We start from the raw sequence: 16,602 nt of genomic DNA, 5'->3' as shown, positions 1-16,602 counted from the left end.
AGCATTTGAATCACTCCCTTGGATTTGGGTATCTAGATTCTGCCTAAGTTTTACTTTAGGCATCTAAGTGCTTTTTTGGATCTCACTCTAAATTCTTACATATCATAGAACCTTTTCCAAAAACCCCATTAATTTCCCCAGCAATTACCAGAAAACTATGAGATTATTTCACTAAACAACAAAGAAAGAATTAAATTGTTTTTCTGGTTTTAAATGAACTATGAAAAAAAGCACATCTGCAAAGTAAACTTAAAATACTGGTTCAAGCGCTTAAACCACTTTATAATAAAATATACATGTAGTGACTTCTGAGATCCTACTGCTGCAGGTCATAGAATCTATTGCTTAACTACTATCAACAAATGTATAAATACACCTAATTAACTAGTTATTATGCACATAGCTTGCTTGTCCACCCCAAGAAACTGCACAAAACTCTTTGCAATGTCCTCCACACTACTGGGAGATTACTCAGCATCCGCATGAAAACACACTCCTTCTAGAAGAGAACACAGGATTAAATAAATACTGCATGATCTAGAAACAGCAGGACATCTAATCCAGGCAAGTATAACAACTTTGCTGTGTTTTCTTGGGAAAGACAAATACTCTCTTACTTCCTTCCAGAACCCTAAGGTGGAGATACCCAGTATCATTTCACAGGGCTGGTGTCATAAAATGAACTGAAAATAGTGAGGACAGCTTGTTAATTTTAAATAAACTTGCATGTTGGAATGAGAAAGAATACATACCCATAGGGTTTAGTCAGGCCATTTTCCCCTTCTCTTTACCATGTAAAATAAAAAAACTCTAAAGGTTTTCAACTCATCACCCTTACAGGAAGTATCTTTTATTCCTCCTGGCAGACTTTTAGTATTCAAGCTGAAAGATGTGGGTTCTACTTTCATCTTCTTTTGATTTATATAATGATCCTATTTATTTTTATGAGCTCAGTATACTGTCAACAACAACAGGACTCTCAGCTGGGCTTTGTGGATGCTGATGCTGAGTTGCAGTTGAATTTATACGACTCTGAAGTTTGTCTGAACCACAACCTTCAGATTCATGACCAAACTTAGGATGGAATGAGGCCCATGTTCTGTCCCAGGGCAATTCTTCTTCTACATGGTTGTTTAACTCCCTTGACACTCCAAGGATACTGTCCCATGGGAGGGATGGAGATTTCACTTCTCTCAACAGCAAAAAACATGTACTTCTATGAGAGATATGCCCCTTGGAGCTGAAAAAGGATGGCTATATAGACAATATAGCCTATGTTTCTGATCTTTCCAAGAAAACAACAGAGGTAGCTGAGCATGTCAGATCTTAACCACAAAATTAAATTTCAATGTTAGTATCTTGCATAAGTATTTTAACTAAAAGGATATATATAAAAGGTAAACTCGGAAGAGAAAAAAAAATTTAAAGAAACGTACAAGATCTGTAAGAAGTGTCCTGTAGGGTAAAATATCCATTCAGTGTTTATCTGAGAAAACATCTGGGAAAAAAATAAACAAAAAAAAACAAATCAGGGAAGTGCATGAAGCAAGTCTTGAAAACATACAGTATTCAGGTACAGACTTCCAGCAATATAGCCAGAACTAATGGCTAACATAGCTAAACTGCTGCTTGTATTAATATAATAAAAGACTTTCAAAGACCCCCTCAGAACACCTATGGTCCCATGAGGAGACTATCAGCATTTTAAATAAAATTAGCATTGTAATTTACCTATCGATAAAATCATTGCAAACTTCACTTTGATGATACTAATTGCTGTGGCTACATTTGTTAAAGGAGGAACCCAAAATACTTTTCAAGACTAGAGGCAATATCAACAAAGGGCATTCTATGCACTTCCAGATTGAGACACCTGAATACAAAAAAGTTATTGTTTTGCTCTTTTGCTGAAGAATGCTGAAGAATGTTTCAAGTACAAGTTCAACCTTGTATGTTGAACTATATATGTCTTTCTCTAAGTTAGGGGTTATCTCCCTCTGATTTAAATAGCCCCAAGAGATGCACCTTCAAAAAGCTTCAATTATTGTAGGATGTTCATGTCCATATGAAACCAAAGGTTTTGTCTCCATTCCACATCCTGCTTTGGCATACCTCTAACATGCTGTGCTTACTCATAGCTTCGAAAATGTATTACTTTTTAAGATGAAGGGTGTGAGGGAAGCAGAGAAACAGGGAAGGCCATGCTAAATTCAGACCATAAAACCACACCACATTTTCAGCAAGTAGCTGACCTCCCATGCTCCTATGATTTCTTTGGATTCCCTAATAAACAAATTCCCAAGACCGTTATGTGTATGGTGATAACAAATTTTCCTTTTTTTTTTAAAGGATTATTCAGAAAGGGCACAAACTGATCCTTAGGAGAGATAGTGCTTTTATCTACAGGAACTTTGTAAACAAATTGATCCAGATGTTTTGCTTTAGAACTCTCTAGACATAGTAAATTATTCCTTACTACATCAACACTTCATTTCCTCTATTTGCAACTAACATCTCAAAACAGAACCCTTTTCAAAAGACAAATAATTGAAATGTTGTATTAGCATTAACAAGATCATTTGGACACTTTTTAAAATAAAATCTGTCTTCTATACATGGATGCATTTGGTTACATATAATAGTTTCCAGAAAGGATCAAGATCAAATATATTAAGAATGTATTTGGATCCTTTTCCTATGCCACTGAAAATTTATCAAAGAAATCCTAAGAATTTAATTTTTCCTTTCCATTGTTACATGCTTTGTTGCATTTATCTTTAATAAACCCCAAGACATGTGGGATGGTAATGGATTCCAAAGTCTGAGTAAAAACTAAGACAACAACTAGTCTATCCCATTAAAATGAAACTAAAGTGAGACAAAGTAAGAAAGAGAGGGAATAGGTATATGGACTAGGTAAGAGATATTTAAGAATATTTGACAATATAGGCACATATACACTCAAAAATTAATGGAGAAGAAAGAAACCTGCTCCTTGTGTTTCTCAGTGGCATGCCCAATAGACTATTCTTCAGAAATGCATATTTATTTTAATTTAAATTTTTTTAAACCAGTAGTAAAAAGTGTTAATTTACTTTAAAGATCTAAGGGGCTTTCAGAAATAAGAACAAGACAAATATATCACCTGTAAAAAGAGCACCATTAAATATATCCCAGATGAATACACTTTATCAAAACACATTTTAGCTGACTTCTCTAACTATCTTTAGATGTTTTTCTTGCATTTTAAAATGTGACCAGTTTCTCCATAGCATTGAAATAATCTTTCCTATTCACACGCTTTCTGAAGAGCTCATGCTGTCAAATACAGTAACCAGATTTCCATCCTATGCTTCCTGAATCAGAATATTTTCTTTAAAATGAAATCTTTGGTAGTTTTCCAGTTACTGTAAGGACAGAGGGATCAACTGAGTGCACAGCAACAGATTACAAAGCAGGTGGCTTGAGGCTAAATCTAAACAGTTTCCTCACATAGCTTTGTAAAGTGGGGTGCAGATAACTCCTAATGAGTGTTAAGGGCTGTCTAGTCACTTAGTTGTATACAAGGTCTAGACAGGTCAAGGTCTAAGGATCAGAGCTTCTAATTACATTCTATTAAATACTTGTTAGTTGTAAAAGATGTCACCAGAACACCATCAGAGCTATAGTATCTAATTATTAAATAATAGTGCCCTCATAAGACCCTCAAGACTTGAAAAAGTATGATAAGATACTGAAAAAGAAAAAGAGACAGCCAAAAAAGAGGTGAATCTGAGGACACAGCTGAAAATTGAGGTCATTGTTCTATATCACATTCCCCATGTAAAAGAGGAATTTGAAACTCATCGTCTATTGAATCAGTCGGTATTTGGCAGCATCATTTCTAATGTTGAGTTAAACCATTTAGGAGGCAGATTCAGAGAGCCTTTCATTGCACAATGAGCGAATAATGAAATACATTTATTTCATAACCTGTATTTGTTACAAACACAACTCATGGAGCTGTTGCTCATTCCCTAAAAGCTAATAAAAGGGAGAAATTAATATGCCTAAAACCAGCATGGTTTTTTATTTCCTTTAAATAAAAGCCTCATATAAAATCTCTTGTGGTTTGGTGATACTGTGCTGTTGCTGACTGGCAGGGCAGGATTGGGCGATGTAACCCCCCAAAGACAGTTGTTATGCTGTTTTTCTCCCAGTGTTCATACTGGGAAGACACAGCCAGTCAGACAGCTAAAAGGAGAGAGCACCTGTTAGGCATGAATTCTGCAATGACATGTTTTCAAACAGCAACAACCTAAGTGGGTAGTAAATAAATAACAGGCTCAAGCTTTGGCTAGTGAAGAGCCACCCACAGACACGCAGCCAAGAACACCAGCACTCATAAGTAAAGGTAACACTTGCATCTCAGGACAAGGAATGCTAGTAGGCAGTGCCAAGGACTGATCTTGCCCATCTGGGAGGATGATCTCAGGAGACAGAAATATGGTCTCCAGGGTCAGGAAACAAATTCCTGAGGATCCCTTTAAAGGCAGCACAGCAGTGCTGGAATAACTCCAAAGTACTCTTTTTTTCTTTTTCTTTCTTTCTTTCTATTTGAGCACCCAAAACCATGACATTGTTCAGACCTCCTGGACCTATGAAAGATTTTGGAAAATGAAAGACTCCAGGTTTTGTCATGACCCCTGGTGCTTCTCAGCCTTCTGACAGCCCTTGAATTACCTGGACTGCAGCCTTTCTTGCAATATCTTGGCTCTGCTGTTCCCTGTCTGCCTGGAACCAATTAATGCATTAGCACAAAAAAAAAAAAAAAAAGGCAATTAATCATCCTTCTCTGAACCTCAAAAGATTCAAGTTTTGGAAAGACCTTTATGGAGATGGGGTAAGATCTGAACTGAGTTACCTTCCTAGCTGACAAAAAGCCTTGCTATTTATTTCCCTTCTTACCAGCTGATATCTAAGTTGTGGAATTGCATTTATCAGGCTTGCTTCCCTTATAGAGAACCTCTGTCCTCTATAGCACCCTAGTAGAGGCTAAAAAGGGTACCACCTTCTACTCACAGTCTCCTTTTATCCCTCCCAGGACTCAAACTCCCCAGTACAAGGTGGCAAGAACCTGCACTTTGTCATCTCATCTTTTGGTGAATCTTTTTTAGCCTCAAGCCACAACATATCAATGGCAACAGGAACACACAAATTTTTTTTTGTCTCACTCATAAATGGAATACCTTCCTTCTGTCACCCAGGAGAACCTCAGAACCTCACAAACCTCTTCAGTTCCCTATAATCCTATCTATCCAGAAAAGCCCCTTTTTGTACAATTCTCCTCTCCTGACACAGTTAACCTGCTCACTCACATCTCTCAGATGCGACAGAGCGCTTCGTTCTCCCTGGGACTCACAACCACTTCTCCTGCCCTAACAACCCTCCACCAACCCCTCCCACAGACTCAGGGCATCGCTAAGCACATACTAAGTTTGAAAGAGTCCTTAGATTCAAAATCTGAGGATACCCTCACTGCTGACAAGCCTCTGTCTCCTCCTCCTCCTCCTCCCTTCTATTTCTGGTCCTTGATAAGGAGAAACGAAGGCTGCGAGGAAAGCCTGTAAGAGCAACCCACATCAGCAGTGCACCAAACACTGCCTTTGCTCTACAGAATCAATTTGTAGATGTTCCTCAGGGCCAGCATAATTTAATAAACTCACTCCATACCTATGGCAAGCAGAAAGGAACATGGGCATGGCAGGACAGGGTTCAGTCACAACTGGTAACAGGAAAATGCAGCTGAGTCTCGAGCGGCTTAGCCACTCTCCAGGCCTCCATGCCCTGCAATCCCAGAAACTAGCAGACAGCACTGATCCCAACTACACCTTCTTTTAATTTTTTGTCCCTTTACCAGATTTTCATTTCTGTCCCAAAATACTCCCGTATTTCTTTTTTTACCCTTAAAAACAAGGGTAAAACAAGAGCTGGCTTTTAAAACTGTCAATTAACCAAGAAAAGAGGGGAAATGACACATCAGGAGTAAAATGGAGCACTCAATTCTCTGGCTTGCTAATTAGGATTTATGTACTGGAAAAATCTAATTCCTGGCACCGGTGAGTTAATAAAGAAATGAAAAAATGTCTGGAAAATTGGAAAAACTGGTATAATTGTCTAAAAAAACTAGCACATCTGGTCATTCCCCCACACATTGTTATTAGCACCACAATTATTTCAGCAGGAGGCAAGCTGGGAAGAAGTAATACATGACCAGTGAAGAAAAGCAGTAGCAGGAAAACCTACCATTCAGGCACTGAATCCTGAGAGAAAGCAGACTTGCCACTAAACAGAAAAGTCTACTTTAACATGCATTTCTTTAAACTGTGATTTATAGTGTTTAAACTGGAGATAATTATTTCCACTAGGATTATCACAACTGCAAAATTATCCAGTTCTTTCTGTGTAGTCATTTACACTGGTACATGAATTGCTAACATTCTGATATTTACCTGCTTATTCTAGTGGTAGGAAGGGAAATCTGAGGTGCAAAGCAAGAGAAAACAAATCTCAAGATAGCAATTCATACAGCATGTATGTGTACATGAAGAGGATTCATTTGCATGCTCTTGAGACTCAAACGCTCACCATAAAGATTTCCCAGACCATACCAGTGAACCTGATAAGTTACTTGTCCTTCTTTCGTAATTGTTTTTATGAGGAAGGCAAGAAAAAAAAATCCCAGGAATAATGCCAATAACCATTGCATTTTGTTGATTCTCCTTTGAGTTTTTTGCTTTTATATTTTTGCACGGTGATATTTCATGATATGTCCATTTTGACAGTTTAATGGGGTTCTCTTGCTTATTCTGAAGGTTAATCCTTCAGGAGTCATACAGAATGAGCCTATTGCTACCATATTGACTACTAAGACCTTTTTAAAATATGCATAAAAGTTATCAGCCATCTTTCAGAAGTAAAGTATGTTAATTTACATTCTACCTAAATTGGGCAAGATCCAGTAAGTGATTGAGCCATTTCAGTGCTAGGCAATATAACACGCACGTATCTTTCAGTACCTCAGATCCCACAGAAAATTTCAAAAAGGAAATGGAATCTCAGTCAATTCACAAGATAAGTTCATGCCTCAGAATTTAATCCAAAGCTGACAACACCACACAACACCTGACGGCAACATATTCAGGAGCTAATCACCTAGAAGTGGCCTAGAAGGTGGCTATGCCTTAAATCCTGATCATTCAGGACAGCAGTTTCACTTAAAGAGTATCTGGAGCCCAGAAGCCTCTACTTATATTACATATCTATCTCTGTAAAAAAAAAAAAACCAACAAAACAAAACACAAAACAAAACAAAACAAAAAAAAAAAAAAAAAAAAAAAAAAAAAAACACAAAAACATGATTCATGCTTTTCTATTAAAAACAGGTTGGGAAAGCAGATGGATTCCTGTCTTCGTATAATCACCCAGTAATTGCCCAGGCAGTAAAGGATCTCATTTCTTCCCTTAGCTCAAGGGAGCTCAAAGTCACATCTCCAAAGAAAGCTTCCTACTCACAAGTATGCTCAACCCCTCAGGCACAGTCAAGAAGCTCTGGGCTCAAAACAGACACCAAAAACTGAAACACAGCAAGATCAGTAGGTTTACTTGTAAGTAAAGAGGCATCCCTTTTGCTCCTTTACCAGGATTTTACTTTACTTTATCAAGCAGCAATTTCACACAAAATACACAATATGTCCTGCAAGCAGGGAGAAGAAACACATGTCTCTGTGTAATGTGAGCACTTCTTCTTCACTCACATGCTCAAGTGAACAGTGAAGCATGACAAAGTGAATAGTTGACTACTGCCTACCCAGTGGCAAAGCTTCATGGAGTAAGATGACGAATGCTCTACTACACAAACCAAGACTAATTCACAGCCTAGAGGCTAGATATAACTCAGTCAGTGGAAGATGTAGGATTTCACCCCATTAGTTAAAGGGCACTGAAGCATTCTCACTCATCCTGCTCAAGTATCTCATCCAGCAGGCTGGATTAAGCCCCTTGAGGTGAGCTTTAGAAATAAGTCAGCAGCTGCCACTCTTTTTTTTTTAAATGATCGAATATCTCAGCATGTAAATATTCCTCACAGATTAAACCCATCCCAAAATTCACAAACCTGCCATCTTTGCCCTTTCCCACACTGATGTATCATCTACCTCTTTAATTTAAACTTCTTACATATCTTCTGACATTACTCAAACACCAACTAATTTATTTCAAAATATGTTGCTTCGACGGGTTTGTTTTTCTCTCTTGAAATTATAAAACATTCTTCCCTATCCCAAAGAAGTGGTCAAAAAACCCCAATCTTATTCATCTCAAACATGCCAAAATTTCACTGTTAAGCATACAAAGAGACATGGGGAAAGGGGAGAAAGGTATTAACTTGGACTAATGGAACTGCTGTGCTTCACCTTGGAGTGCAAAAGAGTATCTAAGCAAGTCCATCCAAAACACATTTATTTGCTTTTCACAGTTACCAGATATTATGTTCCCATACGCATACAGAACTGATCTATTTTTTTATATTCTGTACTGGTAGCAAAAAAATAGTCATAGGAATACTCTGTTCCCTTTCAGGTCAGTATGTGATTTAGATATTGAGATGCTTTGCCTTGTCCATGCTAAGGTGTGTATACAAAAGACAACACTCAGGCTCCTGGAGAATATGTAGACAAGACAGACAGTGACTGTTGATCCCTGGATGATGGTGAGTCATAGCTAGATGGCAGAAATGCTGTGTTACTACTGCTCCTTTCTACTCATCTTGTTTTTAAATCAATGAGTGCCCATAGCGGCAGAGATGATCAAATTGTCCACGAAGCAGCTCCATGACTGTAGTTATCTACAGACTGGCATGTTTGGGTACCTGGAAATTTCTGACCCCTTGCTTTGCCAATGACCTTTGGCTCCTCAGCAGAAGCTACCCGTGCACTTTAGCTATTTCTGATGTCCAGTTGGACAGCAATTTCCACGAGAAAAATAGAGCACAGGGTTCAGCTGGAAATGTCTATCTTTTCACTATTCAGTTTAATCCATCCATGTTCATAAATCAATGCCCATGAAATGTAGGACTCTCCAGTTTCAGATAGGGGCAGAGGGAAAGAAAGAGTTCAAGATCTCTTTTGACATTTTAAATTACAATGGATTTGATTTTTTTCAGCCTTAATAAGGATCATGAAACCATATAGCAGCAGTCACCTTAATGTCTGCAGTGCTTACAATTACCCTTTGGTTTCAGACTTAACACAGAGAGTTTGGGATTCCTGAAGCATTAGTTACATGGTAGTTATGCTGCAATTAGTTTGAAATCAGTCTCTTTGAGACACTTATACTGAAGATCCATGTCATTAGAGAGTATCCATACAGTTGAATCACCACATTTTATGAGGGATCATTTTGTTGTTTGGCCTCCAATGGTGACTGCTGCCCCATTCAACATTTAAAGATTCTTATCAGCTCTCACTGAAAAAGCAGTATCATCAATAGTCAAAAATGCATTTTTCCCTGCATAACTCCTCCTACCATGCCCACTCTCATCCACAACTGATTATTGGCCAAGATTGTCAAAACTGATCTTTCTGTCCTCTACCCAAAGGTACCACTAAAAATATCTTTTTTTTTCCACCCCTTTGGTAACCTGTGAAAAGAAGATGCCTCGAAGGGACAAGATACTGAAATCTAAACTTTTTTTTATTTGTATCACTACAATCAAACTAGATTACCTAATAAACATCATATAAAATCATCAGATTTGCTTTTCCCCATTCATATAACTTGTTTACTATATGTGCTTCAGGTGCCAACAAAGGCTAATAAGTTGTGTCACCCTCACACAAAACCAGAATCAAATATCATTTCTCCAACCTATAGGAAGAATAACTTGTGAAGAATTTTACTGCCTTGTATCTCAGTGCACTTTGACAAAAAATAGCATAAGTGTTCTCATCCATACTTCACCTAAACATAACAACGAACTGAAGCACAAAAGAGTCACCAGATGTGTTACATGCAGAGCTGGAAGCACAAAGAACAGCTTCTCTCTGTATGTTTTTCTTTCCCCTTACTTTTCTCCTTTTGTATTAGAAAGTTTGCTGTCAATGACTCTCATGATTGACCACATGATATTACAAAAGTCAAGAGAGTGAAAACTAAAAAACCAGAGAAAAGAAGCTGTGAAGTGAGACTATTCTAAAGTCTTTGATTCTTCCTTTTGTTTTAAATTACTTTTTATTTTTCTGCAACGGACACAGGTTTTGATTAAGATTTTCTTTGTTAAAGAATCAGCATTTTCACTTCTACTGTTCTTTTGAGAAAGAAATCAATACCTATCCTCTGAGATATCCATGAATTCACCAGGAAAACCATAACATAGCAGACTTGGCAATTCTGAAATTTCTAAGTAAAAATCAAACAGAAAAAAAAACAACATTCTTTATAGAACATAAAGCATAAAAAAAGACTTAGGTCAAAGTTTAAACTATATTCTTTCAATTCTTCCTAAAAAAGGGTTAGGCAGGGGAAGCTGCCCTCATTAATATGGATTCCATGGAAAGAGAGTTGTTGTGCTTTAGGGTTTTTTTGGTTTGGACTATTTTTTTAAAGAGCTAAAAGAAATTTCAAGGCTTACACTTGCCTTGGAGCCTCATTGCCAATTTTTGTGGGTTTACAACCACGGTTTCTTATTTTTCTTTTTTTCTTTCTTGTGTTTTTGGGTTTTGGTTTGTTGTTTTGTTGCTGGGGTTTTTTCCGTGTTTTTTTTTTTTTTTTGAGAGGGAGGAGTCGTTTGTTTGTTTTTCTAAAGTATTTCTTTCTTTCCCATTGTCATGTATGATACCCACACACTAAACAAGGGAAACTAATGCCAAAGGGCATACAGAGAAATTGCCTGTTCAAACCCAATTACATTTTCCCTTCTTCATCACCAAAGTCTAAATGCAGGACTGCTAAAGTGAGAAGGAGATTTCACCTCTCTTCCCAACCTTGATAATCAAGTCCTGCAGGACCTTAACTCTACCACCAATTTCTTTTCTAGCCTGCTACAGAGGCTATGCCCAGTATGGAGCTAAAGCCAGTAGTCAAATTTAGCTTTTGGCAGGGCACTCTGGGCCCAGTAGCAAAAGATTGAGCAGTCATATTTCCAGTGCAGTTTTGCCTGGGACAAGCAGATCTCAAGTGTTTAGCCCTCTCTATCTCATAGAAACACAAAGAGTAGAGAAGACAAAAGCAACAGTCTTCTTAGGAGGACTCCAGCACCTATGGGCTGCCACATTGAAGCCACTTGAAATACTTTGCCCACTATTGGCTGGCACCAAATAAAACCAAAGAATTTTTTGCATGCACAAGTCTTCTCTACATCCAACTTGAAAAGATTTACTATGAGAGTAGTCAAGGGAAATCCAGGTTCTGATAGTGACACTGCAAACTCATTCATCTGCTGTCCTTTGTAGTTTTAATATTTATGAGTTTTATTCTTAAACACCTCTGTGAAGAAAGAGCAAATTTTGGGGTTTTCTGATTGCTGCAGGCCACTGTTGATTTGTCATACTGTGGTTTATGTTATGGTGGGAGAAAGAGAACATCCTCTGCTGATTTTTATGCTTATGATTTTGCAACCTTTTTTGAAGTTTTAAATAAATAACAGCTTCTTAACAGTAGCTTGAAGTAAACAGTGACTTTGTCCCTGGTCTGTGTATGATATTTCTTGGTTTTGGTGGTGGGTTTTGGCAAGGAGAGGAAGATGAGAGCAAGATGCTTCCCTCTGCCATTCTTGCATACTGTGAGAAAATCTAGTGTTACATGTCAATATCCCCAGGGTTACAGGGACTACTCCCTCTATTTCCTGATCATCTCAGTGAACCCAAAGCAAGTAAGAGGGGAGACTGACTTAGAAAACAAGAGTTTTGAGATACACCTGTTTCAATCATGAGACCTACTTGGACTCATTCCCTGCAGTATCTTTGGACCAAGGACCATCAAGACATGCATCCTTCCCAAAAGCCAGTATAGAGACAATGCAATTCCATATCATGTTGTGTGAATTGCCTGTGATTCAGACTTGCATGATGCAATCTGCACTGTTCTCACAAGCAACATACCACAAGGGAAAAACTGAGCTGTTGCTGGTTTTTAGTGACTAAGTTTTGACAAAAACTTTTAAAATTTCTTAGGGTTTCAAAATATTTGACTATTTTTAGTTTAGGTTATAACACCTTCCACCACACAAGACATTCAGGCCAATTGAACTGATGTTCACTACATCACAAACTGATAACCAGAAGGGCTGTTAGTTTCCCTCTGTATTCTAGGGACTGCTCATGCTTTTTGTAACTAAGTCAAGGTGGGAATCTCAGAAGAGCGGTCTAGAAAGAGTTAGTTGGTTTAAGACCTGTTTTGTTCTTAAGCCCATGAAAAATTTATTGCTCTAATAAAAACTGAGTGAATATAAATAAAAGGAGCATTAAAGTAAAAGAACTTAAACTGACAAGCTCGACTAACCTGATCTTCTATGACAAGGTAACCCACTTGTGGATGAGGGAAAGGCTGTTGGATGTTGTCTACCCTGACTTTGATAAAGCCTTTGACACCGTTTCCCACAGATTGTACTGGAGAAACTGGCTGCTCAGGGCTTGGATAGGCATATTCTTCATTGGGTAATAAACTGGCTGGATGGATAAGCCTAAAGATTTGTGGTGAATGGTGTCAAATCCAGCTGTCAGCTGTTCAATAGTGGTGTTCCCCAAGGATCAGTGCTGGGGCCAGTCCTGTTTTATATTGTTATCAAAGATCTAGATAACAAGATTGAGGGCACCCTCAGTCTGCAGATGACACCAAGTTGGGTAGGAGTGTCAATCTGCTGGAGAGTAGGAAGGCTCTGCAGATGGATCTGGACAGGCTGGATAGATGGGCCAAGGCCAGTTGTATGAGGGGTCCTGCACTTGGGTCACAACCCAAGGCAACACTACAGACTGGGGACAGAGTGGCTGAAAGGCTGCTCAGCAGAAAAGGACCTGGGGGTGCTGGTTGGCAGTAGCTGAACATGAGCCAGCAGCATGCCCAGATGGCCAAGAAGGCCAATGACATCCTGGCTTGTATCAGGAATAGTGTGGCCAGCAGGACCAGGGCAGTGGTCATCCCTGTGCACTGGTGAGGCCACAGCAGAGTATTGAGTTTTGGGCCCCTCTGCAATAAAGACATTCAAGTGCTGAGCATATCCAGAGAAGGGCAACAAAGCTGGGGAAGGGTTTGGAGCACAAGTCTTATGAGGAGTGGCTGACAGAGGTGGGGGTGTTTAGCCTGGAAAAAAGGAGGCTCGGGGAGACCTTATCACTCTCTACAACTACCTGAAAGGAGGTTGAAGCAAGGTGGGGGTCAGTCTCTTCTAAAACGTAACAAGTGATAGGACAAGAGGAAATGGCCTCAAGTTGCACCAGGGGAGGTTTAGATAGGATATTAGAAAAAATTTCCTCACAGAAAGGGTTGTCAAGCATTGAAACAGGCTGCTTGGGAAAGTGGTGGAGTCATCATCCCTGGGAGTATTTAAAAGACGTGTAGATGTGGTACTTAGGGACAACCAGCTTGGCAGTGCTGGCTTAATGGTTGAGCCTAATGATCTTAAAGTCCTTTTCCAACCTAAACAATTTTATGATTCTATTATAAAGCAGAAGAGATGCAAAGACGCTACAAGTCCTAAGGAAAGAGTGGTTTTATTTTGTATTTTGCAGCATTTTTAAAGTTTCTTGAATATAAACAATGCGTTTTACTCTCCAACATCATACACTTTGTTCCACAGTTTGAAAAAATAAATTCTCCTTGTAGCTGTTGCTTTTCCAGACCACAGGAAAATACTAACAGTGAATTTAAGATTCATGTTCCTGAAGAGGTATACATATTGTTACAGTCTGAAGTGTGCTACTGCTTGAGAGCTTGATTACAAACTTTATGACTGTTTATGGAAACAGTGACATTCTTATGAATTTTCTTCTAAAGAGGAGGATTTACTACAAGTTAAAGGGGTTGTCTTGCAGCAGTTTACCCAAAGTTCATTATGATAGCACTGAAAGGCTAGAAATAGATATTTTAGAAGAGAAAAATAAGAACCATACTCTTCCCATTTCTATCTCCTATTATCACTCATCCCCATCTTCTGTAATATCTTGCCATCTGTATTAAAGTTCCTATTTTGCTCCCACACTTCAGAAAACCAACCTCTTAATTTATCAGCCTTTCTAGCTTCTGTCTTCTGTCTTTTCTTTCTTTTGCCCATTGCTTCTCAGTATCTCTCCTCAACTTTTCCTGTGGAACTGACTTTGCATTTCAGGCTCCTGAGTCAGTTTGCTCTTAACAATAGAGAGGTTTTATGCCCAGGTGAGCATTTGTCTGGGTACTGAAAAACCACTAAACCTGGGCATAAAAGCATCTATTATTTATAAAAACACAAATTTCATCTGCAGCTAACATTCCTATTATAAAGACCTAGAGTTTGATTCTGCAGCAAGGACTGACAAAATATGGAGCAAAATTGTTATGTCATATCTTTAAAATGGGGACATTTTTCTTGGTCCACTGAAGCATAGCTTAATCCTGAGCTTAGCTTTGTTCTTTTTACAGCACACGTTGTTCATCAGCTAATTACTAGTGCTCCCGTATGCTAAGGATTATCTAATCCTAATTGCACTCTATTTTTCTTATATTTTGAATATTTATCTACATTTTTTTGCAGAATTTCTCCAACAGCTCCTTCTGAAGTTGTGAGTAATCCCACTACAGTTCTATCCCAGATGTTCAGATGACTGTGTCTCAGAGAACCCACAACGCTATTGTCAGAGATTTTGTCAGTGTGCTTCCATAGACCTTTTAAACTTCTTTTTATATATGACCTAAAACCTTAGCACTGAAGATAGTCTACATAATACAAGTGTTCCATGACATACATATCTACTGCCCCTCTAACAGAAGCTGAGGTAGCAGATGTTCACTGAATTTTTCTCTGGGCTAATGTCTTCTGCAGAATACATGCTCAGAATCAGTGAGGACTGGTACTTTGAAAGTTCCTAACATGCTGTGGCTTATCTAACCTTGCTTCATGATTAGTGACACTATTTAGGGATGAAGATTCCTTCATGCTGAGTGCTGTGGTAAGATATACACTTTGTCAAAATGAAATTACATTATAGGCATAGAAAGTGTGAGAAACACATACCAGAGGCAACAACATAGCATCAGGTAGTCCCACCTGATAGGGATCAATCACCAGTGACCTAGTTTTTGTAAATGTTTCTTTTAGCTATCTCCCCACACACCAAAAAAAAAGAGAGATTTTTAGGGTCAAGAGTAAGACTACACATTTGTTTAGTGGCTAGTTACAGGAAAATCTTTCCAAACATTAGGAGCAGCAGAAAGGAAAGCAAAAAGGTAATTGCTTGAAATCAAAAACAAGAAATGAAGCATCATTAGCAAACTATAAGGCCAGCTTGGAGATAGCATCTGAAGGTGAGGCTGAAGATACAAAAAGCCACAAAACAAAAGTAAAGTAGTTCACATTTGGTAGGACAGATTTGGATGAATGTGGATAGAGGAGAATGATAGATAATTCTATAAAAAAGGCATCACGGTCTGAAAATGATGACTTAGAAGAAAGTTTCTGTTGAATATGACATTCCAGGTCAAAGACAGGAACAGTAGGAAAGAAGGTGATCTAGTAGGAAGATATTGGAAAAGCTCAATTTTGGCCATAGTGAACTTGTGCTGGTGGCTAATACCACTCAGGAATTGCTAGATGCAGGCTGACATGTTTGTTATTGGCTCTGGTAGAGGAAAATGGGGTGTTAATTGTCTGGGGAAAAAAAATCAGAAGTTAAAATCAACACTGCATAAAAAATAGGTCCTTATAATTTTGGTCTGTTAGTTTATAGATTCTTTTGCCTTCATAGTAAAGTATATAACTTCTATTTCTATGATTCTCACCATTGCTACATTTATTTCATGACAATACCAAAACGAAATCAAAAGGATGAAGTCTGCTAAAAAGAAGTCAGTGGACTCAGTAAGAGGGATTTTGCAAATGAGAAGCATGGCAAATGTTGGAAGTGCTCCGTTAATTCTAAGGGAAACCTGCCAATCTGTGTCCAAGCATCAACAGTTTTACATGTTTCCAAATAAATGAAGTGTTTCTGACCCATAGGTTAACATTATTCTTTGCAGTATTCATAAAATACCCTGGCTTTCTCTATGTCTAGACATGTATGATGAGTCATAGAAATATCTTACAGATGATAAGCGGACACACAGATAGTATCGGGAAAAACTGGACAGCTCCAGAGGCTTTCGGCTGCTTCTGTTCTTCAAAATACCTGCCAGGTTGAATGGTAGAGGACAGAAGAATACTTACAGTAATGGGAAAGGTGGTGAATCCTCTGGGAAAACTCTGGGAGTTTTTTTCCTCTTTAACAAGTACAGCTTCAGAGATCAAAAATTGCTCCATGTAAACAGAAGAGGAGTAATTATAGTATACACAGTTCTGGTGTTGATATCTCTCCAAACATCTGTAAAACTAGATTTATT

At 38.3% G+C, this 16,602-nt stretch overlaps 1 long non-coding RNA gene across 1 annotated transcript in view; it reads right to left on the bottom strand.

Moving 5' to 3' along the window:
* Nucleotides 1-1,439: 1,439 nt before the first annotated feature.
* LOC108493725 overlaps nt 1,440-16,602 on the bottom strand; it is a 60,415-nt gene continuing 45,252 nt past the window's right edge. Inside the window, exon 4 of the long non-coding RNA XR_001873570.1 lies at nt 1,440-1,498. This is a non-coding gene — a long non-coding RNA (uncharacterized LOC108493725). The remainder of the gene's footprint in view (nt 1,499-16,602) is intronic.

The sequence above is a fragment of the Lepidothrix coronata genome, unplaced genomic scaffold (assembly GCF_001604755.1).
Source record: "Lepidothrix coronata isolate B3197 unplaced genomic scaffold, Lepidothrix_coronata-1.0 Scaffold19, whole genome shotgun sequence".
NCBI classification, from domain to species: Eukaryota; Metazoa; Chordata; class Aves; order Passeriformes; family Pipridae; genus Lepidothrix; species Lepidothrix coronata.
Note: the sequence above shows the minus strand (reverse complement) of the source record. Positions and strands in the feature narration are given on the sequence as shown.